Source organism: Triturus cristatus, chromosome 3_1 (assembly GCF_964204655.1).
Source record: "Triturus cristatus chromosome 3_1, aTriCri1.1, whole genome shotgun sequence".
Lineage (NCBI taxonomy): Eukaryota > Metazoa > Chordata > Amphibia > Caudata > Salamandridae > Triturus > Triturus cristatus.
Genome location: NC_140583.1, coordinates 535,072,232 through 535,098,698, shown reverse-complemented (window position 1 = coordinate 535,098,698; position 26,467 = coordinate 535,072,232). Strand labels below are relative to the sequence as shown.

The 26,467-nt window shown below is 44.5% G+C and overlaps 1 long non-coding RNA gene across 1 annotated transcript in view; it reads right to left on the bottom strand.

Annotated features, from left to right (window-relative positions):
* The window catches only part of LOC146860549 (uncharacterized), a 92,786-nt gene that overhangs the window by 57,985 nt on the left and 8,334 nt on the right, over positions 1-26,467 (bottom strand). The window lies entirely within an intron of this gene.

Below are 26,467 nucleotides of genomic sequence, written 5' to 3'. Positions count from 1 at the left end.
ATTCTCCCATCTTGGGCTTTCACTGCATTTCTGAATAGTGTTACGATCCTCATCAGTTCCGTAAATCCTGACCACTTTGCTCTTCCAGTGAGAGCCTTGACCTTAATCAGCTCGCCTACTATAAAACTGACTTCTCTGGCCCACTGTATCCTGTCATACCTTCCCTTCCATTCCTCCTGTGCCCTACACACACTCTCTCTCAGGTGTGCATTCCTTATGGTGTCTACACACCCCTTGTGCCACTTCATTCACCGTGGTACTAGCATGGAATTGGATTTCCTAATCAGCTCAAAGCGTGTCTCCTTGTAGTATGGGTGGGATGTCAATCTGTATGCTTCCATACCTCCTCTCTCCAACACAACCCATTGATTCCAGCTAACTGACTGCCCTCCTTGATGGTTCTATTTAGCCTTTCTATCATCTCTTTAGTTTCTGAGTGGTGCAGGGCACAGAGTTTGTGTTCAATAACATTGCAATGTAAGAACTCCTTCATTTCTAGACAGCAGGAATGTATGCCATTGTCCGTTAGTATGGAGCTGGGCAACCCTTCTCTCAGAAATATCCACCAGGAACTTTATGACTGTTTTGGTGTTGACCTCCAAGACAACTCAAACCTCAGCCAACGGAAGTAAAGAGCCAGTAGTACTAGGATGTAGGGTGATTGTTTCTCCCTGTCAAGGGACTTATGTCCAAGACCATGTCTACCCACGGCCCCTCCGGAAGACCTCTGCAGTGCAAAAGTGATGTTTGTAGTTTCAGTACCTTGTTGCTCGACAAGCACAGCACACACTCCTGTATCTTTCTCTCTATGTCTAGGTCCATATTTGGCTAAAAAAAATCCAGGCATATTCTCCGTTTTGTCTTGGTGATCCCCAAGTGTCCCTCATGGGCTAAATTGATGAGTTTGTCTCTTACAGACTTGGGAGGAACTAACTTTGTGCCCTGAAGAGACACTCTTTCACTAAGGACTGTTCCTCTCTTACCATCCAGAATGGTTTAACTTACACATCATGTTTCTCTTGACCTACTCACCCTCTTTCTGTTTTTTTCGCATACCCTCTGTAACAGGAGATCAGACTACAGCTATTCCCTCCACTGTGCTTCCTCTCCCTTCCCTTGGTGATGACACACACCTGTATGTCTTGCATATCTACCTCTTCTTCTCCCCGAAGTGTCCCACACTCCTTCTCCTCCTCTGAGCTCTCACCAAGTGTGAGAGGCAACCTGCTGCATAGTTCTTTGCACAGGGAACATATTACAGATCAAAAGAATATTCTTTGAGGCTAAACGCCCAGTATCAGATCCTACTTGAGATGGAGTCCAAGCCTTTTTTTGTGAAGGCTTCTTTGTTTATGGTCAGTCCTCAATGTGAATCTTGTTCCCCAAATGATCATTCCTGAATGTGTTGATTGCCCAGTGTGCTGCCAGAGCCTCCTTCTCTAATACTTAATAGTTATTTTCAGCGTGTGTCAATGATCGAGAAGCAAAGGCAATGGTTTCTTCACACTTCTCACTCAATTGCATAATTAGTGCTCCCAGGCCTTTGGAACTGGCATTGATCATTTCTATGGTTTGTTTGGCAGGTATGAATGCTTTTAGACTGGGTGCTGTTGCAAGTGCTGCTTTGATGTCCACAAATCCTGTTTGGCACTCCTCGCTCCAGTCGGAATACAGCCCATTTTTCAACAGCATACAAATGGGGTATGTGCTTTTAGCATAGTTGTTGACAAATTTGCTGTAGAACTCCAGTAGTCCCAGGAAGAACTTGACTTCTTTTTTGCTTTTGGGACATGTTAATTTCATTATTGACAAGTACTCCCCTTATTGTCTAACCGCTGTCAAGTGGTTTTGTATTCTGGAACAATCCAGGGATTGTTTCAGGATACTAAACCACTTGAAAGCGGTTAGGCAATCAGGGGAGTAATTGTTGTGAAATAGTGTTATAACACGGGAGGGTGTACTCCTCCTCGAGTTCCTCTCGGCCCTTTACCAAGCGGAAGAGGTTTTTCCGCTTGATTTGTGTATGACTTCATTATTGAGTCTTTTAACTCTGACTCGGGTAGTGTGCCTTCTGCTGTTATCCAGTGGCCTAAGTGGTCTATTTCAGGGAAGCCTATTCTACACATTTCCCTCTTTACCATGCTCCTTGAATTTTCTCAACACCTGCCTGATTTTTTCATCATGCTGCTCTTTGCTCTCCCCAAAGATCAAAATGTCATTTTGGTAACAGAACACACCAGTGATCCCTTGGAGCATACCGGTCATTATCCCTTGAAAAACTGCAGCTGCAGATATGAGTCAGAACAGCATGCACCTGCACCTTTAGGCCACCATGGGAGTGATGAACGCTGTGAGCTCTTGGGATTCTGTATGTTGTCTAACTTGGTAACTTGCAGAAGTTAGGTCAAGAGTGGAGAAGATCTCGGCCCCTGCGACTTTGGTCATAATTTATGTGATGTTTGGTAGGGGCAGGTGTGTACTTCTACTTCCTTATTCAGTGCTCTCAAATCTATGCAAAGGTGCACCGTCCAATCTTGTTTTGTTGGCCACCACTATGGGTGCCAACCACTCGGTGGCTTCTACTGGCTGGATTACTCCCAGGCTGCAGAGCCTTTCTAGCTCCCCTCTAACTTCTTTGCGCATGAACAAAGGCAAGCTTCTCACCCATGCTGCGAACGGTTGGGCATCTTACTTCAGTTTTATCGGTGGACATAGTGTTTCAGACACCCTAACTGATCGTTGAAAATCTCAGAAAATCTTCTTCCACCCTAGTTGGTGTTTTGTCAATGCTCTGAACAAATATTTGGGGGTATTTCTTGGGGTTGAGATATATCCCTAGATCCTTCTGTGCCGGCCATCCCAAAATATCTCCCCCCTTATGTGAGACATATACTTTAGTAACAGTGCATCTAGGTTTGTATGCAGTGCTTCCCCAAAAATACCCCTTCATCTGTATGGCTTGGCCACAATACCCCACTTTCCCTCCCCCCCGGGTTGGCATCCATTTTATACTGTATATTTTTTCCATTAAACATATTTACAAATATTTTCTCTGAAATTATTGTCAACTTTAAACATGAATCAAACATTACTTCCACATTTTGCTTCTCAACGCTTACAATATCTTTCGGGTGGATCGCCTCCCCCTCTTTTATCTGTAGAACAATCTCATCACACACTTGGTCACACCACTTTTAATATACTTTCTGGGATATATATTGCTTCTGCAGCAGATTCAATAATGACCATTTTGAACGCATTCATTGCATATTGCTTTTAATGCTCGACAGTTGTTGCTGTTGGCCACGTGTCCTACCTTCCCACATCTATAGCAACTTCCTCTAAACGTCACCCCACCCTTTGTCTCTTTGAGCTCACCTCTTGTCCCTCCGAACACCAATACATCACTTCCTTCTCCTGGGACTTCATTAATTCTAGCTTTTTCCTCATGACAGAGTGCATCATGTGTTTAATCTGTTTGGCTACAATTAATACCTTGCCTGGGAGGGATTGTCTTTTAGCCATAATTCTTCATGTATTCATTCTATTTTGCATGCCAATAAGAACTGATCCCTTATCCTTTCCTCACATGTAGCCCCAAACTGTCACCCAGTTTCCTCATGTCAGATAGACATTCTTCCAGTTTTCCCCCTTTGTTACCCCTTTTCCTGAAGTGGTAGCACTCCATTATGGTGCTAACTTTGGGTAAGAAATGGTTGTCTAGCTTCCTTATGCTAATTTCATACTCGTTTAGCATCCCTGCAACATTTGTGCCCAAGTCAGGCAGGGTTCTTCACGCATGAACTGCGCTGTAGCTATGCACTCCAGCTGACCGTTTCTCATTCCCCGCTTCGGGCCTCTCACAGTGTTTCCGAGGTCTCTTTAGTGTGTTTTCGGGGTGGAACTATGGACGTGCACTGTTCAACCACGTATCGTAGTGCTAACACGCATCTTGCCCATACTGTTCTTTGGCACTGGTGAGCACAGCTATGCCCGCTTATGCTAATACTACGCGGAGGAAAGACAGCACTGTATATCCACCAACTTGACCCTTAGAGACTTTGGGTATGCCGCTCTGGGTAGAGGAAGCACTGAAAAGATTCCATGTATATTAACTGTCCTGGGTACTCACAATAAAACTTCGTAGTAAGTGGTGCCACACTTTAAACCAGCCTTTCCTACTTGCGTGTTGTCATGTTCCTACTCTGTTCATCTTTTTATCCTGTCTTCTGTCGCCAGTGAAACTTCTGATTTCGGGTATCACAGGAGACACTGGTAGGTTGGAGCAAATACTTTATTAAATATAACTGGAGAACATCCCAGCGACAGCATCACCAACTGTCACCATCACTCTGCCTCAGGGAGCTCAACATAGAACTCCCTGGCACCAACATTCCAAATGCCAATGGGCGAGACGGCAATACCTTCGGGACCCCTGGGGTGAGGGGTGCGGACGACAGGGAGAAGAGGACACCTGTGTTAGGAGATACCACACTACTGTAATATGGTTTTATTGCTTTCTAACTATTGTATCGCTGCACGTGCAATGCTGGATTATTGTATCACTTTAAATAATAGAAGGAGCTCGTGGCACAATAACCCCCTTACCAGCACGGCTATGTATTCACGGGCACCCTTCTATGGTCTCTTTTGGAGTGCCATCTCTTTAATGTATGGGCAACAAGAGAAGGAGGCGAGTCTGTACCTTTAAACCCCTTCTCAGTAAAGACTGAAAGAACCACTTTCTCGTCAAAGGTATGCTAAACCACATAATCTATTAAAAGCCTATAAAAGTGGCAACGCTACCCATAATTGATGACACTTTGTCAGTCATAGATAATGCAGCCTTCAACACCATAGACCAACAAGTGCTATTGGATGCTCTCTCTACCTGCAAGGGTATCCCATAGAACTCGCAAATGGTTTGCATCCTTTTCACAAATAGAATACAATATGTTCACACTCATTCGTCAGGATCCCCTCTTGCCTATGACATACTCGGAATGGCAGCTCTTTCCTTGGTCATTTCAGCATCTGCACCGAGCATCTATGTGTGTTGTTTATCATGACATCTCCCTCCACCACCACGCTGATGACACACAAATGAACCCTATGTTGTTCTCTGAAACTGCTATAGAACTTCTAAAACTCAGGTTTGTATGCCCGACTAAATGGAATTCATTCATATTCATGGTGGAAAACTGCAGTTGGCAAGCTGGCTAAACAAAATAAACGTGTTGTTTTCATCTCTCACCCTCTTCAACAATACCAGATCCCTACTACAATGTCTGCTGCCTATCTTTAAAAGTTCACGTGAAAATAAATACCAGTCTGCCTGGCACCAAGTCTTCCACCTGCACAAGCACACAATCAGCAAAACTGTACAAGCCGTCATTGTATTCCCCATCAAAAGAGACGACGAGCAATTGTTTGGCTTCTCAGACTGCACTCTCATCCCTCTGAAAACCACCTTATGGCTACTTACTTCATCACAGGGAAATTTGCTCCCATCATCTCTACATTCAGGAATCCTCATTGTTTCTCACAACCAGCATGCATAAAACTCAAATGAATATGCATTAATCGCGAAGCCACGTCCATTCATGAACCTAAATACCTGGAAAGTAAATTCTTCTTCACAGGCCTGTCTTATACAACTGATCAGCACCAAGCAATCGATGCTGAAAGTTGCCAAAACCCGAGATGAAAAAACAAAGAAACGTGTTTTCATACTCTCCGAAACAATTTTTCACTCTTTTTAAAATAAACTTTTTCCTTCTTAATCTCAATCAAAATTCAACTCAACATTCAACTTTTTTGAAACGTCCTACGTCTCCTGCGTCAAGGAAACTACACAGCAATTAGGCAAACTAAGTACATTATGTAAATCTGTACATTTGTAAATATTTGCTTAACTTGTTAACTCATTATCACAAATATACATGCACCCTGCCCTGTCAATACTGCATCCGCTGAAAAACTATTCTCCCCTCCTTTGTAATCATCTGCCCATGCTCCTGTAACTCACATACAAAGATGCGTGCCTTGTTTTCTACCATACTTTGTAATGCGCTTGTCTGACCTCTGTGGCTATGTTCACCCTATATAAATACTCAAAATAAAATAAGTACATTGACAGCTAGTTTGTGGGCTTAAATATCCCCATAAGCTATATACCACTAGGATGAGACGTGCATGAAAATTCTGCACCTACCAAGAAAGAGCCACTAAGAGGGCCTGTTTTTAAGGTCCTGTCCATATGTCTCACACTAAAGAAGCAGAAGGAATCCTCTCTAATGTTCCTGGTTCATTTAGAGGCACACAATATTCCCTATACATGCCAAGTGGCACCACGATCTAAATCATTTGCATTTGCATGGTGAGAATCATTGAGAATTTAAGGTGGAAATTATACAACATAAAACCACCTCCTAGACCTGTTCAATTTGAGACATTAAATACTTGAGTACACATAGCTCATAAAAAAGGGAAAGAAAAATATCAGGGAAGATATAGAAGAACCATAGATCAGTGTGTAGAAACTAGATGGGATGCCCAACAGAAAGTATGGAGAGCAGATGTTATTCATGGGACAGGAATGTATCCATTGATAGCTGTTGAAGGGGACTTTGGGGGAACACAAAAGGAGAAGCGGAAACATACTGAGACAGAAAAGAGTGATGCTTAAACAAAAGGAGAAAGTAGTGACAGATGATTTTTTGAATGACTTGTTGATGAATCCTCCACCACCATACAAGGAATCTCAGAATGACAGTTTGACCAATGAAAATACAGCTGCACTTTCCAAATGCCCCTGTTGTACTTGAAGTGCCAAAGAGACCACACTGGTTTCTCCTGTACGGTGGGGAACAGCTCCATTGCACCCACTTGATTTGAATGCTCCAGATGCTTTAACTGTTCCCGTTACTGTTGGTCATGTTGTACCTCTTTATAAATCTAGGTTACAGGTAAATACTGCCCATACTCTGAATATACCTGCTGGAGTAAATATTACACATGGCTATCCATTAGAGTTGACAACAAGATCTTTGCTTCAGACACCTATGGTTCCGACTGGAAGCAATACTACAGGTACTAAGAGTACAGGTTCCATTTAATATCAGACACAGTTTGACCCTTTATGCAGAATGGTTCCGAAGTTACCGCCTTTTTATCTCCAAAGAAGTGAGCCTCCTGAAATAAGTTATAAGGAACTGTAATTCCCATGGGGACAGTAGCATTGTATGTCTGCATTAAATATGCAACTAGAAATGAGTAGAAATTCGACCAAGAGAACAATCAGGATGTACTCCTCAAGATTTGGATGATTGGCTCAAACGGTTTAATATCCCAAGTAATAATCTAAGTCCTGAAGCTGTTCAAGTCCCAGTAAAGGGAAGAACATTAGATGTGGCCAAGCTAAAGATAGAGTTAGAAGAAATGGTTTTAGGAACCCTTAGTCCATCTCGGTTAGATACCTACCAGGAGGAGGAACTAATGTTTCTCTGTAAAGACATTACCCAACAAGCTAGGCATAAACACAAGAAGCAAGTTGAATTGGCCAAGAAATATGAAAGTGATGTTCAGATATCAAAGGTTTTGCAAAGGATACATAGAGTAGACTTTTATGACAGAGATACAGCAAACATGAGGCCAGCTGGAATAATATTGCAGATTAAGGTACTAATAACACTAACCAAAAAAAGGAGAGAGAGAGAGAGAGTGTGAGTGAGTGAGTGAGTGAGTGAGAGAGAAATGGGAAGGTCCATGGGCAAAAAATAAGTAAACAAAGAAAGTTAGAATTGAGACATCTCCAGTTGTTATCGACGGAGGACATGAAGAAATACAGATGCTTCCTTTGAGGGGAGTACTCGGTGGAGAATATGTACATGTGCCTTAGACTATGTCTGATATTTTGTCTTTAACAAATGAATTCCTGGATTTTAGAGAAAATCTAGCGGAATGGTACAGACAGATTGAAAGGTTTGTGAAAATTGTAAAGGTTTTATGGATTGATTTGAATACCTTCTTTTGACATTGTGGTTTCAGGTGATATGAACCAAGTGCAAAGTTTCTCTGGATTGGCCTAATGCAGAACCAGCTAGGGATCCCAAAACAGGTGCATCATCTCCAGTGGTATTAAAGAAATACCAAGGGGTAATAAATCACTAGAAAACCAAGATTTCCCCTAAAGATCCTAAAGAGCTTGATTGGTAAAGATTGACAGAATGAGATAAGAACTGAAAGAATCAGGTCATGCCTACTCTAAGAGATTGATACAGGTTTTCAGACAGTAGAGCGGAATGGAAAATGTGGCTGAGAAAGATATTGGACATTTTGTTTACAGATTTGTGAATAGTTTGAGACCAAAGATTTCTTCTATGATTCATTAGCATTTAATCTGTTGGCAGAGCAAACCACTTGATGAGATCTTGAAGTGAAAAACAAGAAGTTGAAAGAAAAGCTAATGACTGCAAAAATAAAACCTGTGCAGAAATTTTGATTCATTCAGGGTTTGAAAACACAGTTCCGGTGCAAGGAAGATATAATCAAGTTTGAATGATGCACGGTGTTAATGTTTTATGTTTTCAACAACAGAACTAACTTTCAGTCACAGGGTTGAGGTCATGGTGTTCCAGTAGATTCTAGAATGGTTGTTTATGTGTCAGCTTTGAATAATACAAATCCATGTCACTTGTACAGAAAATCTGGACATTGGAAATGCGAGTGTAGATTTAATGTGGACAGTGCTGGGAATCAGATGCAGAATGGAGGGTATGCACAGTCTTAGGGAAATATCATGATCCAGACTCAAACACAAAGAGTGCAAAATCCTAATACATCCCAATCAATGCAGATACCACATGCTCCAATACCTCAACAGAATGCTCAGGTACAAAGGTTCAATATGAATCAGAGTCAGCAGACAAACAGAAACTCTTTCCCAAATCAAAATGCATTGAAACAGTATTTGATTCAGACAATTTCATTCAGGACCCACCCGCCTAATGCTGCCTGAGGGAGGAGGAATGCGTGCTTGGCACAGCCTTTGAGGTAAATCAGAGTGGTCCTTAGGTGCACGGAGAGGTAAATGGGAGTCATGTCTCACTCCTTGTTGACACTGGTGCTACCCGCTCTACTGTAACAACAGCAGAGTTTCCCAACGTACCCCTCTCAGGAGAGAGTATCCAAGTTGTAGGGGTTTCAAATAAAATGTTGTCTACCCCAATTTCTGAAGCAGTTCCAGTTCCTGGACACCCTCACCATGATAAGCCGTGCTTTACAAGTACCAAGTAATTGATTGACTGATTTTAAGAGGGTCCTTTGAGAATCATCATCGATTTGTGGTGTGTGATTCAAGTCCAGGGAATCTACTTGGACGTGGCTTACTGTGCAAGCTCAATTGTTCCATCTATTGCACTCCAAAAGGTATTGAATTTCATACTAATGATGAGAATGTTGTTTTTAAACTAGCCCAACAGAGATCTGACATGGCAATGCACCCTTTCTTGAAGAGATATGACTTGCTCATTGAATTGAGAGACACTGTGTTACCTAAAATCTGGGGCTTTACAGGTAAAGATATTGGACTAATCAAAGGTTTGGAACCAGGCTGAATCACTTTAAAACCAAAAGGAGAGTTTCCAAGATTCCCACAATACAATTTAATCCCAGCAATTGATGGTATTACTCCTGTGATCAACGCAATGATTGAGCAAGGAATCCTAAAGGAGATAATGGGGAGTCCAAGAATCTCTCCCATTATGGGGTTGCAGAAGCCAAATAGCAAGTATCGTATTGTGCATGATTTACGAAAAGTGAATGCTATTGCTGTCCCATGTTGTCCTGTGATCCCAAATCCAGCTGTGATATTGTTTTAGATTCCCAGAAGGCCGAATGGTTTTCAGTCATTGACTTATATCAGGCCTTTTTCTCTATTCTGTTGTATGAGGATATTCAGTTCATTTTTGCTTTTTGTTTTGGCAATCGCGTTTTGGCATGGCGTGGAAAGCCCCTGAATCTTCAAGCAGATTCTCAAACAGATTCTTGACTTTCCTGTAATGCCAAATCACTCAGTGCTAGTACCATATATTGATTACCTGCTGGTGGTGCCAAATGCTAAGGAAGCTTGCAAGATTGATACTATTGCACTTTTATATAATCTCACTGAAAATGGACATAAAGTATCCCCGACTAAGATACAATTTTGCCAACTGAAGTCATGTACATAAGACGCCACATTGAAAAAGAAGCAATCAAAGTGTTACAAGAAATATTCTTTACAATTCTCAACACGAGTCCACCAACTACCCAAAAAAATCAACTACCCCAAAAAAGTCCATATGTTTCTAGGAATGGCGGGCTACTGTCAACAATGGATTCCAATTTCTTTCTTGACAGCAAACGCTCTCCAGAGATTAACAGTCAAAGTCTTGTCTGACTGCCTGACTGAGCTGCAACAATGCCTTTTTAGGGCACCGGATCTGGGAATACCAAATTATAACATGTGCTTTGTGTTGTTCTGTAGTGAAAGGGAAGATGGCAGTCTTTCAGTACTGACACAAATGCACGGAAGTAGTTGCAGGCCAATCGCCTACCTTTCTGCAACTCTTGACCCTGTTGCTGCAGCTTTGCATGGATGTTTGAAAGCAGTTTCATCTGCATTTGCGAGTCTTGAACAGTGTGAAAGCATAGTGATGAGACATCCACTGACTGTTTTTGTGGCCTAATCAGTGGAAATACTTTTGACCCATACTCGGACACAGTATCTGATTGACAGTCGACTGAAGAAGTAAGAGCAAATACTTTTAGGCACAGAGAATGTAACCCTTAAAAGGTGCACAATTCTGAAACCATCCACTCTGTTGCCAGTCCCTGGAAATGAAGCTGTGACCAATGAAATTGAACATGATTGCTTGGATGTGACTGAGTTATGCACAAAGCATCAACCTGATATACAAGATTAACCTTTGCCTGAATCTGATCATGTGTTGCTTGTTGATGGTTCCTGTTTGTGAGACAACGACGGAAATCTGAAAGCTGCTTATACCGTTTGTAGAGTTACAGGTGTTGTTGAAGCGTCATGGTTGCAAGGAGTGTATTCAGCACAGGTTACTGAATTGATTACCTTGACATGGGCTAGCAGCATTTCAGTACAACTCAGGGTGACAATCTTAATTGATAGTCAGCATGGCTTTGGAGTCGTAAATGACTTCGTCCAATTGCGGTCACAGTGTGGGTTCATGACTTCCTCCAGATTGCCCATACAAAATCGAGAAAGTGTGATGAACCTTTTGTGGTCCCTGCAATTGTCTGGCCATTTTGCTGTAGTTAAGTGTGTAGCTAACAGGCAAGGCACTGACTGCATGACTGGTGGCAATAGATACATCTATGGGATTGCTAAATATTGGGCATTAAAGGCTCATACCTTTATTAGGGATTTGATCAACAATACATCAGGTGTCACACATTCTAAACTGTTTTTAACCACTATTGATACATGGGATGAGGTAAAGAGATTGTAGGAAAACATTCTAATGGCTACCGGTATCCTACCTTAACACCCTAGTCCAGGCGTTTATAATCAGTCACCTGTACTACCGAAAGGCTTTACTCGTAGAATCCAATTAATCCCTTCTATCAAAACTAGAGGTGGTGCAAAATACAGTTGCCCGACTGGGAAGTCAATTGTCACTCAGCACCCCATCTTTTCCTCTGCGTAGGACCCTTCATTGGTTACCTGTAAGGAAAAGAGCAATCTTTAAACTACTTTGTCCGACTTTCAAAGCGAGGTCAGGTACAGGACCAAGATATCTACAGGATAAACTATCCCCATATCTTTTGCAAAGATCAAGCAACCAGCTCCTTCTCCAACCTTGATGTATTCAAACTCCAAAGTATAGTGGTCGCTCTTTCTCATACCTTGCCCACCACCGTTGGAACCAGCTCCCATTCCACATTAGGGCATGTCCCAATTTTTCAAGTTTTAAAAGATATTTGAAGACCTGACTCTTAACGGCACATGGCTAACCACTCTGCTATTCAAGTCCCGAGATGGCCTTTCGATGATTAGTGGTTGTGCTATATTAAGTTATTATAACATAAGATAGCAGGAAGAAGTTACAGAAGTGGAACAGCAAAGTTGGTTGTGAGTTGGATGCAAGAAGAGGGAAGACAAAGTTTGGGTTTACACTGACGGCAGACCTGTATTACCTGATAATTTGTTGCCACTGATGGCTATACTTTAGCATGGTCCTGTGCATGTAGGAAGATATGGTTTTTGTTTGCTGAGAATCTGTGTCATTGATGTGCAGTGTGTCAACAACAAAATGCTGGAAGAAAAACACAAGTTACAATGAGACATGTATGGAGATCGGGAGGTCACTTTAACTAAATGCAAATGGATCATTGAAATGCCCCTTTGCAAGAGCTTGAGATATGTTTTTGTCATTGCTTGCATTTTCTGAAATATGGTGGAAGCTTATCCAACACAAAGAAATGACAGTCTCACAGTAGCCAAATTGTTGTTGAGGGAGTTGATTCCAAAGTTTGAATTTCTGATTGATTGCTACGTATGTATGCAATCACCTGCATCAGATGCTGAAGGTGTTGCCTACCATAGTTTACCATTAACATATGGAATGTCTTACAGTGTATTAACTAGTTTGTTTTATGGTACTGATCATTTGCATTGTTATTATACAAAGGAAGATCTGATCTTTTCAGAACTTCCTGTATTAAAAAACGAAAATCCACATCCTAAATCTTCACTAGCTGAACCTATGGGCTATGTATTTATAACAACTCAATCTTTGGACAAGGCTTATGCACATTAAAAATGACCTAACATGTAAACTAGGGAGAGCCAAAAAGAAATTCATAGATTTAGTAAAAACAAGATAAAACAATGCAGTTGTTAAAACTACTGCACCTCCTAAACTAACTGTCTGGAATTTGCTGGAACAAGAACATAAAATAGTAGAAGGAACGGCTACATTAGCTTTAGAATGCTAACATAAAGGAATGTTTTGTATATATCGAAAAATTTCAAATATTAACACCGAATTTGTAAGTTTTAGCGAATGTGAACGTATTTTTAATGCTTATGAGAACTGGGGAAGCTATTTAGAAGGAGTCGATCCTGTCTTTCCTGCAGTCTATTTTTATTTGTGGAAAGAATGCTTTGTATAAATTGCCAAAAGGATGGTCTTAAAGTTGTAACATGGGAATTGTCTTTCCAGAAATGTATCATGTGAAACAAATTGAAGGAAAATTAAAAGAGCAGAATGGGAGTGTTAGTGCAAGTGAAATAGAAGGTGATATTTTTGGAGCGGTCATACCATCTGTAGGAGTAGCATTAAACTCACATAAAATTAGAAAACTTCAACTATAGTTGATAAATTTGCCACCAGTACAACTGGAGGAATTTTTGTTGTAGATATTGAAAGGATTTCAATTAGATTAATGGTGATGCAAAATCGACTTCTCATCCTTCCCGCAAAGGAGGCTGGAGTCTGTCGGTTGTTAAAGGTCCAACAATGTGGCACCTACACACTGTATAAGAGCAGAAAATTAGAAAAATATATTAAAAAGATAACTGATTTTTACAAAGAACTGAAAGGATTAAAAGCTGATAGTGCCTGGGAAATTATAGGAAAATGATTGTCAACTGTCAGCAACTGGTTGGGTAATTTAGGTAATCGACTAGTGATTTCTATCTTGAGACCATTAGTGGCAATTTCATCTTGCATATGATATTATCTATCAAATTATGTAGACATAAAAAGAATATACAGGAAGTGAAAAGAACAAGATCTGATTTTGAACTAAAAGACAAGCAATGTAAATACTTTGATGAAATGAAAATTCTGGAAGAATGGAATCCAGAAAAAAATGGTTTCAGATTTTAAAAAAACCTGAAATTTGTGATGATCGGATGTGGATAAATGTGAGATTGATTCGACATCAGAGGGGGACTTGATGCAGTGTAGAAGCTTATCATTCTTTACATGACATAAAAATTATTATTACAATGAAACTATAATGTGAACTTTGCACAGGTTTAGAAAAACAGCACCGAAACTAAGAAAAGCCGAAGTACAAGCAAAGTCTGCTTGGATTTGTAGAAGTAGCAGGGTTAATAGAATAATAACATTAACATATTTATGAGTTGATTACTTTTAGACTTGGCATCTTTGGCGTGGTCTCCCCTCACCTTTTGCCTCTACTGTCTGTATTTTGTTTGATGATGTGCTGCATTTAGTTTTTGCTGGTTTAGATGCTTTGGGCACTTTGCCACTGCTGATCAGTGTCAAAGTGCAAGTGCTCCCTATATAAATTACTATGTGATTGGTTATGTATGACTGGCATATTTGATTTACGGGTAAGCCCCTAGTAAAGTGCACTGAGTGTACCAGGGCCTGTAAATCAATTGCTACTAGTGGGCCTGCAGCACTGATTGTGCTACCCACATGAGTAGCCCTGAAAATGTATCTCAAACCTTCCACTGCAGTGTCTGAGCTCAGTTTTAAACTTCTATGTCAATCTGTAAAATGCATTCACTTACCAGGCCCTCATCTTCTCTTTTCTTCTATGCAAGATACCCCTCTGGTACGCCAAAGGTACCCCCCTGGTCAGGGTGCAGTGTATGTTAAAGGTAGGGCGTGTACTGGTGTGTGTGTGACAAGTCCCGATAGTGAAATATTGCCAAATTTGTTTTCCACTATTGAAAGGCTATCTGTCCTATAGGATAGCATAGGAGATATTTTGTAACCCCTTACAAGTATAATTTCCCATTTGGGCAAGATGGAGGAATAACGTTTAGGCTCTTGGGATTCAGACCTTAATACCACATCTTTTAGTGAATACTGTTTTTAAATTGTGTGTTTCAAAATGCCACTTTTAGAAAGTAGGCAGTTTCTTGTTTAACAATTCTGCGTGCCTCCACCTGGTTGTGGATTGACTGTCTGGTTTTGGAGTGACAGGGACTGGGGATGCACATTTACTATAGACAGCCACTGAGGGGTTGAGGTATGCCTGGGCCTTCCTGGATGACTCAGAGCGGAGCTGAATAGACCTTGGATGCATTTAGAGTTGTGGGACAAGTTTTCCTTGCACGTGAATATGGCCTGTCTCCCTTGCACAATGCGGTCTTCACCCCCTGTGGTCATACTGCACCAGTGAGGACAGAACTGGTTTGGACTGGGTTCAGAGACCCTTGCACAAAGAAGAACAAAGACAAAATGGGGCATATTAAACCCCAAAACATTAGATCAGTTATGGACTCAAGAGGAACCTTTGCCACGAAGAAGAGCTGGAGAGCTGTGGGGAGCAGTACTGCACCTTTGCTGTGTGGGGCTGGCCTGCGGTTGCTGCTTATGCCATGGAAAAGACAAAGACTGGACCTTTGCTGAGAAACTTGCTTGAAGAAAAATCTCTGAGAGCTTGTTAGTACTGGCATCCTGTTCTGAAGTCTGAGGGACACAAACAGTCCCCTGATCTCTATTGCTGAGAGCTGTGACCTGCCAGGAGGTACCTGTTCCAGTTTTGGGCTTCTGTTGGTTGTTCCTAGTGTTGGGAGCTTGAAGAAACCTTAAATAAGGAAGAAAAGCAATCTCCAACACCATCAGCGACACTTCACCAAGGCCAGGGTCACCTCTCGTGAAGTGCACGATGTACCGCCCAGCCTGCACCGTAGCTCTGATGCCCTTCAATGTCTGTCATTGCCAGCTCCTGCATCCTGTTATTGCTGTGCGGATAACCACCAAGGGTGACTCCATGAACTTGCCGACTTTGCATCGCTCACCGGAACCAACACCCCATCACTGATGCAACCGGCTTCCTCTGTCCTGGATTCAACACTTTGCCTCCTTGCAGACAGGACGCCTCACCTCCCACGTGGCTGCCAGGGAGCTGGTCTTGACCGCGGCACCGAAGCCTCACCTCCATGATGCAGTGCCTGGTCATAGACTTTATTTTCCAAGGTACTCTTTGTTTGGGGATCCTTGTGACTCCATGCCGGACGCTGAGCACCTCGTTGTTGGCGCCATACTTTGGATTAATTGCTGTCCAGATGTCGTAATAGCCCCAGGAGGAGCTATTTGTTTTCTACAAGCTTTATTCTTGAAATATTTGTATTGAAGTGCTATTTTACTACATCTATGTTGTGAATTTGTTGTTTTGGTCTTTTCTAAACTGGTGCGGTGTTCGTCCATTTGTGGTGTTATCATTGTGTTACTGTGTGTTCTCAGTACAAATACTTACACATTGCCTTATGGGTAAACCTTTCTGCTCGTGCCAAGCTACCAAGGGGGTGAGCAGGGGTTATCTAAAGTGTATCCCCCTGACTAGAAGCAAGAGTCCCTACTTGGACAAAGGTACATACCTCTGCCAATTGGAGACCCCCAGTTCTAACATTGGTGGTCAGCGGTGAGGATGGAACTTGTATTGACCCACAGTGATTGGTGTGCATCACTAGTTTAATGCAGACCACTCATTCAGTATGCAACCACATACTGTTTTTCTTTTGGTTCTATTTTTGTTAAGCCTTGAAGTATCCACGCACCATGTCTCTAAATGGTAAACCAGCAAGTGAGGCTGGAGAATTGGAGTTTGACATTGAAATGTTGAGTAGTTACAAAGTAGAACAACTCAAACAATTCAGCAAGAGCTTTGGATGTCCCATGAGGAGCAACTCTAGGAAAGAGGTGCTGCAGAAGGCCTTAGGGGCCTGGTAGGAAGCCGGAGAGGCTGGGGTGAATGGAAATGATGATGTGGATCTGGATTTCCATAGCCAGCAAGAAGAATTTTGGAGCTCAAGACCTGCCAGTGGGGGGAGGGTGCCCCAGGCCTGGCAGCAGCTTGTCTTCTAGAGCTCTGTCCCCAGAGGAACTGGATGGAAGGCGACAGGAGAGAGAGCACCAGAGGGAGATTTAAAAGCTCAAGTATAACAGTGAGAACTAAACACGTGCAGAGGAGAATGCTCGTGCCCTGGAGGAAAAGAAATTGATTGTCGCACATTAGTTAAGCATGAGGGAACTGGACATCAAGGCCCAACAGGCAGAGTCCAGTGCAAATGGTGGTAGCGTACAGCCAGTGCAAGGGGGTAAGATGTAGATTCCCAAAGACCAAGTGCAGTATTTCCGGAAGGGGGAGAATATTTATGCTTGGTTTGCATCTTATGAGGCAGCACTGCGTATGAATAAGGTCCCTGATGATCATTGAGGGGCGGGCCTGTGCAAACACTTTGAGGCCAATGAGAGGAACACCGTGACATCTTTGAAGGAGGCGGGTGCCCTGACCTATCCCAATGTGGTATGGGTTCCCACCTGAGAAGTACAGGGAAATGTTTAGGTCTTTCAAGAAGCTCAAATCCATTACATGGGTTGAATGTGCGAATCTTTATTGCAGAGCAATGGATGGTTGGATAAAGGGCAGCAAGGTAACGGATTACTAGGGGTTATACAATTGATTGGTTGGGAGCACTTGAGTAGTCTTTGTGTTCCAGAGCTGCCCCAGCATCTGATGGATAGTAAGCTGCCTGCCCTCGGAAACTTGCTCAGGAGGCGGGCCACAGGACGAGTACCAGGGTCTACAAAGGGTATGTGGGAGACCCAGCCAATGGGGGCAGGGTCCCCAGCAGAAGAGTGGGGGGACAAGGTTAACCAAAAGGAGTTCTCTAAAGGGCCCCAAAATAGTTCAGAGGGTAAAGATTCCCACCCCCCTATTGGTAGGAAGCCATGCCCCCTAGGGGTAGGCCAGACAACCTGGGCCCGGCAAGTGTTATGCATGTGGTCAGGAAGGTTACATGCATTGTAATCCCAAGTGCCCTAAAGCGCCACCAGCAACCTCTGGTGAACCGTAACTGGGGTTAGTTAGTGTAGTGCTGGGGGAGGAGTTGGTTCCTAGTAAAGGTGGGGAGCCAGCTGTTATGCCCCTTATCTCATTAGGAGATAAAGAGATGGTCCAGGAAACCTGTCTGCTGGATAACATCAAAAAGTACCTGCAGTTGGTGACCATCAATTGAAGGAGGGTGGAAGGTCTGAGAGACACAGGAGCCAGTGCGACATCTGTCAGATGGCAATGGGTGTCTGAGGAGCTGGTCATCCCTAATGTACTTCACCGTGTAGTTGCTGCAGACAACTTTGAGCGCCTTTGTAAGGTGGCGCAGGTTCCCTTTGAGTTGGTGGGGGCCCCCGGTCCTTTAGAGGTCATTGTGAATTCATCCATGCCTATTGACTGTCTGCATGGCAATGTCCTGGTGAGTTCTCCTTGGAAGGAGTTGGAACCCGGGCTCATTTAGAGATACTCGGTCTGCCTGAGCGGGCGTATGTGACCACTCAGTCAATGGCAGCCAGTAAGGGTAATCAAAAGGACCTGGGGACTGAAACAGTGGCCCAGGTGCCTACCAGAAAGAGGAAGTGCAGGGGGCATGGGAAACCCACTCCTGAAGTTCCCCTGGTACAGGAGGAGGCAGATCTTGAGGGGGTGCCTTGGAACCTTCAGGGGAGCAAGTGGCCGAAGTGGGAGTCCTGCCTGAGCTGACCCATAGGCAGCAGGAAGGGGGTCCCACCAGGGAGGAGTTCTGCAAGGTGCAGATGGAGTGCCCTACTCTTGTTGGTTTGCACCAGCAGGCTGAAGACCAGGCCACAGGTGATCAGATTGGACCACATTTGATTTATTGGGAGAATGGTCCCCTTTACAGTGAGCTTAAGGTTGATGAACCAGGGTCAGCCAGGGTGCTGGTGGTACCCAGCGCTTCAGAGCCTTCCTACTGGGTCTAGTTCATTATGTGCCTTTAGCAGGACATTTGGGGCGTGACAAGACCTTTAACAGGTTTGCAACCCACTTCTTTTGCCCCAAATGTAGAAGAGCACTGACACTCATTGTAGGACTTGCCAGACTTGCCAGGAAAGCAGCAAGATTGGAGGGAAGTGTACGGCTCCCCTCTAACTCTTCCCTGTGGTGTGCACTCCTTTCGAGTGGGCGAGTAGTGATATTGTGGAGCCACTGGAACTAGGGGTGGGCGGAATTTGCATAGTCGCGCTACGCAAAGGTCCGCAAAATGGTAAAAAATCTCCGCGAGCACGCAGAAATTCTGCGAACATGCGGCATTGCTTGTTCCGCTCGTTCGCGATGCTTTTTTCCTGTTCCTGAATGCTGTTTGCTAGCTCGGGGGGAAATATCTCGCAAACACGCATTTTGAGAGCATGAACAAGCGAAAACATTTTGGCAGATTCTGTGTTTTCCACGGAATGCAAAATTGCCTAAATTTTGCAAATTCCCCGAGCGGAACGTAATTCACCACCCAGGCCTAGCTGGAAACCAAGACAGCGTTAGGCAACAAGTATACCTTGGTGGACCATGCCAACTCGTACCCGGAAGCTGTCCCTCTCTTGACAATAACGGCCCCTGTGGTGAGCCGTGCATTGATGGGGATCTTTTTCCATGTGGGGTTTCCCAGAGGCGTTCTCTGACCGTAGTGCAAACTTCATATTTAGGTATATGATGTCATTGTGGGAGGAGTATGGTGGAATGTATGAGATTCAAGGAAATGGGTTGGTTGAGAGATTCAATCGAACCCTGAAAGGCCTGATCAAGGGTCTTACAGAACTCATGAGATGGAAGTGGGATGTTTTGTTACAATGCCTGTTGTTTGCCTTCAGGGAGGTACGGCAGAAATACTTAGGGTCCAGTCCCTTTGAATTGCTGCATGGGCACCCTGTTAGAGGGTCTCTCAGTCTGGTGAAGGAGCATTAGGATAAAACTCCTGGTAAGACCCCCCCCCCCCGCAGATGTGTTCAGCTATATGCTCGCCTCCAGGAACCAGACTCAGCGCTTCAGGAAACTCACTCAGGTGAGCCAGGAGGAGATGAAATGATGTTACGGCCAACATGCCACTCTGGTTGAGATTCAGCCTGGCCAAAAGGTGTGGGCGATGGCACCAGTGGAACCTTGTGAGCTCCAAGACAAGTGGACTGGGTCATTTAAGGTGGTGGAGCGCAAGAGTGAAGTAACCTACTTGGTGAACTTGCAGACTCCTAGGAATCCTTTGAGGGTCCTGCACATGAACCGCCTCAAACCTCACTGAGAGGTTTGAAGTGACAATTATCCTGGCTACAGATGATAGAATGGAAGAGGAGAGTGAGCCTCTTCCTGACCTCATGTCTGCTAAGGAATATTATGGATCAGTGGATGGTATGAACCTCTCTCTCACCCTGACCCCAGAGCAGCAAAGGGACTGTTGCCAGGTGCTGGGACTGTTTGCCTCCCTGTTCTCCCTGACTCCAGGAATCACCAGTTGGTGTACTCATTGACACTGGGTCAATTTACCTGTAAAAGCACAAACTTTACAGAGTAACTGACAAAGTCAGGGTGAACAATAAGGAAGAAGAAGTTTCCAAGATGTAGGCGTTAGGGATAATAGAGCCCTCCAGCAGCCCCCAGGCTAGCCCTGTGGTCTTGGTTCCAAAAGCTGACGTGCACCCCATCCCCTGAGCTGATGAGCTTATTGATCACTTGCGAGCTGCCTGGTGCCTCAGTACATTTAATCTAACATCAGGGTACTGGCAGATTGCCTTGACTGATGGGGCAAGAGAGAGGTCAGTATTTTCAATGCCAGAGGGGCACTACCAGTTCTGTGTCATGCCCTTTGGGTTGAAGAACGCCCCTGCCACATTTTAGAGACAGGTCAACCAGGTACTGTTCGGGCTGGAGGAATTCAGTGCCGCCTACCTGGATGACATTGCTGTGTTCAGCTCCAGCTGAGAGGAACACTTGCAACACCTCTGCAAAATGTTGAAGGCTCCGTAGAAGGCAAGCTTCACTATCAAGGTCAGTAAGTGTCAGATAGGGCAAGGATCTGTGGTGTACTTAGGGCACCATGTAGGAAGTGGCCGGGTGGCAACCCTACAGCTTAAGATGAAGACCATTCTGGCTTGGGAGCCCCCCAAGACCCAGACAGAGGTGAGGACCTTTTTAGGTCTCATTAGGTACTGCAGACAGTTTTCCAAGGGATAAAGGACCATTGTTGCCCCCTTGACAGAACTGACTTCAAGGAAGCAGCCAAGAAAAGTGATCTGGACTGATGCCTGTCAGACCAAACCGAAGGGGTCAGTATTTGCATCCCAATGCGGGGACTTCACCCACTTGAAATCACTCTACTGCATGACCTGTGTGTCCCTCTATGATTGTCTGACTTCGGCCTGCAGATCGATATTGTTGGTGAATTGGGTATTTCCATTTCCATCAACGCAGCCCTCCAACTCCCCCGTCAAGTCTTTATCCCTTCTCCTCCCCCTGCTCATCTGATAAGTGCAACAAGCGCAAGTAACGATGGTAAGTAACCTCTCGGAATTCAGAGGACAAGAGCGCCAGAAAAGGTTTCCACAACTCCCCATACTTGGTGCCCTCCCCAGCCAGCGTTAGCGTAAGTTTCTCCATGCCAAGGAAATGCCACAAACGGTATACCCAGCCCGTGAGGGTCAGAATGGTGGGGGTGCGCCAGTGAATAAGTATGTTCTGTGTCGCTGATCCCAACGCAATGGCCATTTGTCGACCCCTGCGTGATTTAAGCGGATATGTCAAGGGATTTGGGAGGCCTAACAGTATATACACCGGGAAGCGTGGTATCGCTGTGTAAAAATGCTTGTCCACCTCATCGATCACCTGAGTCCAATATGGCTGATTGTGTTCACATTCCCAGAGTAAGTGTACCAGGGTGCCTATATGATCGCAACCCCTCCAGCACTTCGCATCCCTTGTCCGATGCATAGCGTGTAGACGTTCCGGGGTGTAGTACCAGTATGTCACTACCTTTGTAAGGGGGTCTGTAAGCCCCATGTGATAAGCTGAATGTCTGGCCCTGTAATAAATACCCTCCCACTCCTTGTGAGTCAGTCTCCTACCCAGCTCCCTCTCCCAACGCATCCTGCCGGGATTGTAAGTGTGTACAAATCTAACCTGTAGCATGCTGTATATGTCAGAGATTAGCTGTTTGTCCGATGTGCGCGTTAGGAGCTATCGCTCGTATTAGGAAAGTGGTCTATCCGCAAATGGACGAACTTGTAGTTACCTGAGCCTTTCCGCCTCAGACAGCCTGTATTCCTGTTTGAATTGCTGGAACGGAATAACTCCGTCTGCATCGTACATATAATATAAAAAAATTGGCATCCTGCCGGCTTCTAGCCGGCGAAGGCCGCCAAATCCATCCCCGGGCAGAACTCTGGATTATCGAACAAAGGGGTAAGCCGAGAGGGAAAGGTGGTGAGTTCATGGTGAACATTGATGCGGTCCTCCACTTCCAGAGGAACACGGGTGATATATGAGTTGTACAGATTAGGGGGCCGATGTTGTTTGCGTAGGAAGGGGATTTCCTGCAAAGGCCGTGCTGCCACAGCTTGATCTTGAAACAGCCAGTGTTTCTCTGACTCCCAACGACTCCATTTCACCAAGTGCCATAAATGGGCAGCTTCAAAGTAGAGTTGTAGGTCGGGAATCCCAAGCCCAATGCTTTTGGGCGGGAGGGTGGACAGTGACCGCTTCATGCGCGGCTTCCGACCATTCCAGATAAACTGGGCGAGCTCTGATTGTGTCTGCTGTATCCAGCCAGTGGGCGGATGTAGAGGGATAGTGCGAAAGAGGTAAAGGATCTGAGGCAGCATTGTCATTTTGACTGCTGCGATTTTGCCCAACCAAGAGAGAGGGTAGTGTTTCCACTGACCGAGTTCTCTGCGTAAGGGTGGAGGCCAGCTGAATCCCCAAATATGCGACCGTAGACCCCGCCCACTGGATGGGGAGTAGGCTCAAAAGATGCTCCCAGGTGGGCTGAGACAAGGAGAGACTAAGAGCCAGCGACTTGTCGATATTCACCTTAAACCCCGCGGCCTGTGCAAAGGTGTCCAAGTCCGCTAGGCAAGCCGGCAGCGCCTCACGCGGGTTGGATAACGATAAAAGCACATCATCCGCATAAAGGCTGATGGTATGATCATATCCCCCAAACTTAATCCCAGTCTCGTGCCCCTCTCTATAGGAAATCTGGAGGACGTGTGGCCATTCACCCAAACTGAGGCCGACGGGAACTTGTAGCAGTTGAAAATGTGAGTGCGAAATTTCTCTCCCAGTCCCATCCGCATTAGCACCAGCTCCAAGTAGGGCCAGTGGACACGATCGAACGCCTTTTCGGCATCGATTGTGAGCAGCATATATTCTCCCGCCGTACGGAAGGCCTTCTCGACAAGATGTAGAGCGCGCTTCGTGTTGTCAGGTGTTTGGTGCTCTGGAATGAACCCCGTCTGGTCCGGGTCAATAAGACCAGGCATGTAAGGTGCAAGCCGGTTGGCCAAGATCCCCGTGTATATCTTAAGACCGACGTTCTTCCCTGCTACTTAAACCCACTGGCTTCACATACCTTGCTTCCTCCCAACAAAGCAGAGCGAGGAGTAGGTTCCCGGCCCCTGTTTTCCAGGAAAACTGTAAGTAAGCTGCCCCACTGTTCTTCCCCCCTGCCCCCTTTTGGCACCAGAGACCTATGCTACTTTGACAGGATGCTCATCCTTGGGCAGCCTTCCATCCTTGCTTATACCCATCGTGTTTCTATCTTCCCCCTTTCTCTCCTCAAAACCAGCATGACGTTAACTTTTGTAATGATCGTTGCCCTGCCTAACTATTGATGAGGCGTGACTTGAACCCGAATTGGGTGAGTTCCATTGCGCCATTTCCTACGGTGGTTGGATACCACCAATGAAACCAGTAGGTTTTGTAAATGTCAGGTGTGCCACAAGTCTGCTTATTATGGTTGTCTGACCATGAACCTCTTTAGTTGCACTAACCACTTGTGCATGTGCATGTTTTTAATTTCATTGTGGAGGCATTATTACTGTATGTGCATACCTTATTCATGCACCGTTGTTTTTCTCCCTCTGTTTTGAATCCCATTAGGTTGGTCCCGTGATTTGTATTATTAAGGTACTTCATTGAAAGGTCATCAGAGTGATTGGTTCATTTTCCATAACCAACCACACGTGTAGCTTGTGCATTAAGATAGGTCCTGAAGAATTGCCGATTGATTTACACACATAGGGAAATAAATATATAGACACCTCCTACCATTATAATTGGTGGTATCCCTATTCTGATTTTAATTGAGACGAGTGGGCTCACAGATTAAAATTCATTTTGGAGCACCACCTCGCCTCGTTTTATTTCTCCTCACATCTACACCACTAGGCTGCTCACACGCACCTCCCCTGTATGAATTGGGAAAAAGATCTCTGATAACAAGCCCCTCATAGGGTGCCCGTCAGGCATTGCAGCACTGGCCTGATGAAGAGAAAGCCCTGTGATGAAGCATGACACCCTAATGGGTGTGTGAGGGCCCCCTTCCCAAATTGGGAGACTGTAGTAAAAGAGCCACTCTTGTGGTTTGGCACCCTATGACGACCCTCAACTACCACCATTTTCCATGACTTTAGTGTGTTATTTTACCCTAGCCTTAATGTAGTACGGTCCTGCATATGCCTGCTTCTCTTCTGTTTTGTAATCTTATTCTCTTTTAGTGGGAATTGTCATGGAGTAGAACCGTACATTTATAATATAAGGGCTTACTATTGGCTTTGACATGGCTTCATATCATCTTGTTCTTTGACTATTGGCTTTCGTATGGTCTCATGCCATCTTGCTTTCTGACTTTGCCTTGCTTCTGCTGCACAGAATTAGGAGTTCTTACTATTGGCTTTGACATGGCCTCATGTCTGATTTTGCCTTGCTCCTGCCTACACAGCTGTGCTTGCAATTCATATTCAAGGTCTTTTTCGCTACTCACTTGTTTTTCGCACCTCACAGACCAGAGAGAACTGGATATTATCTGTGGAATGTGCACACTTGGCCTCGGAGCCATTATAAAGGGGCCTGGCCAGCCACTGTTTTTGGCCTGGACGCAGACTGGTACAAGCTAACCCTGGGCGTAGTTTACGTAGTAGCGCTATGCGTAGCTACGCGAAGTGCACTTTGCACTACGCATAGCTATGCGAGCTGCGTAGTGCGGTAGGGAAAATGCTGTTCGCACTGATTGCACAGTGCCGGATGCTTGTCCGCACTGTGCAATCATTGCAAACGGCGACTTGCACAGTGCAAGCTGTCGTTTTCTGCCGCTCGAGTAGATTTGTACTCGAGCGGCAGTTTTCACAACGCGGACTGGTAGTTTCTCATCGCGAGCGGTTGCGAGCATACGTGACCACTCGCAATGAGAAACCTGACCTCTCCGCGTTGATAATCTCACAGGGAGGTTTATTTTCCACGTTCGCAATCGTCAACTTGATGCTGCTGATCGTTAGCGAGCAAAACGTCTCTCCAGAATGTAATTTTGCTCGCTCGCGGTCGCCAACCTGATGTTGAGGACCGTGAGCAAGCAAAAAATGCCCGCTACGCGTTTTTGCACTGTGCTACGTGCAATTCTCGTAGCACGTAGTTGCGTAAACTACGCCCAGGAGTAGTACAAGCCAGCTCGGTTCTTTCTAATGAGAAAGGGGGGGGGGGGAGGTTTGCTGGAAGCTTCACCTCACTTTGAATAGTATTAAAGCTAGAGGCTTTTGGAGCCCAAGCGGAAGTTCACCACAAAATAGACGTGTTGCTGTGGATTGGTGATGAAATTTGAGTCCTGACTAGTACTTCTTCCTGGGCTGTTAAAAGGACTTCCCCAGCTGACGATGGAAAGAATGTTGCATAGCCAGTCGGTGAGGTGTTCCTAACCTCTCTCTCTTGTATATATATTTTCTACTCTCTGCTACCTGTACATATTGCATTTTATTTTAATTGTTTATTTTAGGTAATTGGCATTTGAGAATCTGCCTTTACTGATATATTTGGCCGACCGTTTTGAACCTTTTATTAATCTGCGATAAATATTACATTAATAAACTTATGTGTGTTATATTCCATACATTAGGATTTGTTTTCTTGCCCCACCATGAGGAAGTGCTGCGTAATTGCCTTGTCTTTTGGTGGTGCTGTGCAAAGTGTACTATTTAAAAAGGTGCAGTGGTGAAAGGGTCCTCACCTTGAGGGAGTGTTGTGTTTTACCTCTGGCTTAAGGGAGTGTTGTGTTTTACCTCACCTTAAGGGAATGTTGTGTTTACCTCTGTTTTAAGGGAGTGTTGGGGTATTGGGTGTGGCTTGATGGTGAGCAGCCACATTCATTACAGAGTCACCCACACTGCACTACTGAGTAAGGGTGTTGGCCAACCTAGCCTCTTTCTTCCTTCCCCACCCTACAGGAACTGCATACTCCTTCGGTGCTACATTGTCTTGTATTGTAAAATACAAGGTTGTTTCTTTTTATCATGTTTGGTATGAATTTATGAGCTTATATTACCTTTTTTGTGACTCAATTTGAAATTAAGTACACATTTTGTGCCTTGTGAGTTACTAATGGTCACATGATGATCAGACCATCGTATAGTGACAATTGATG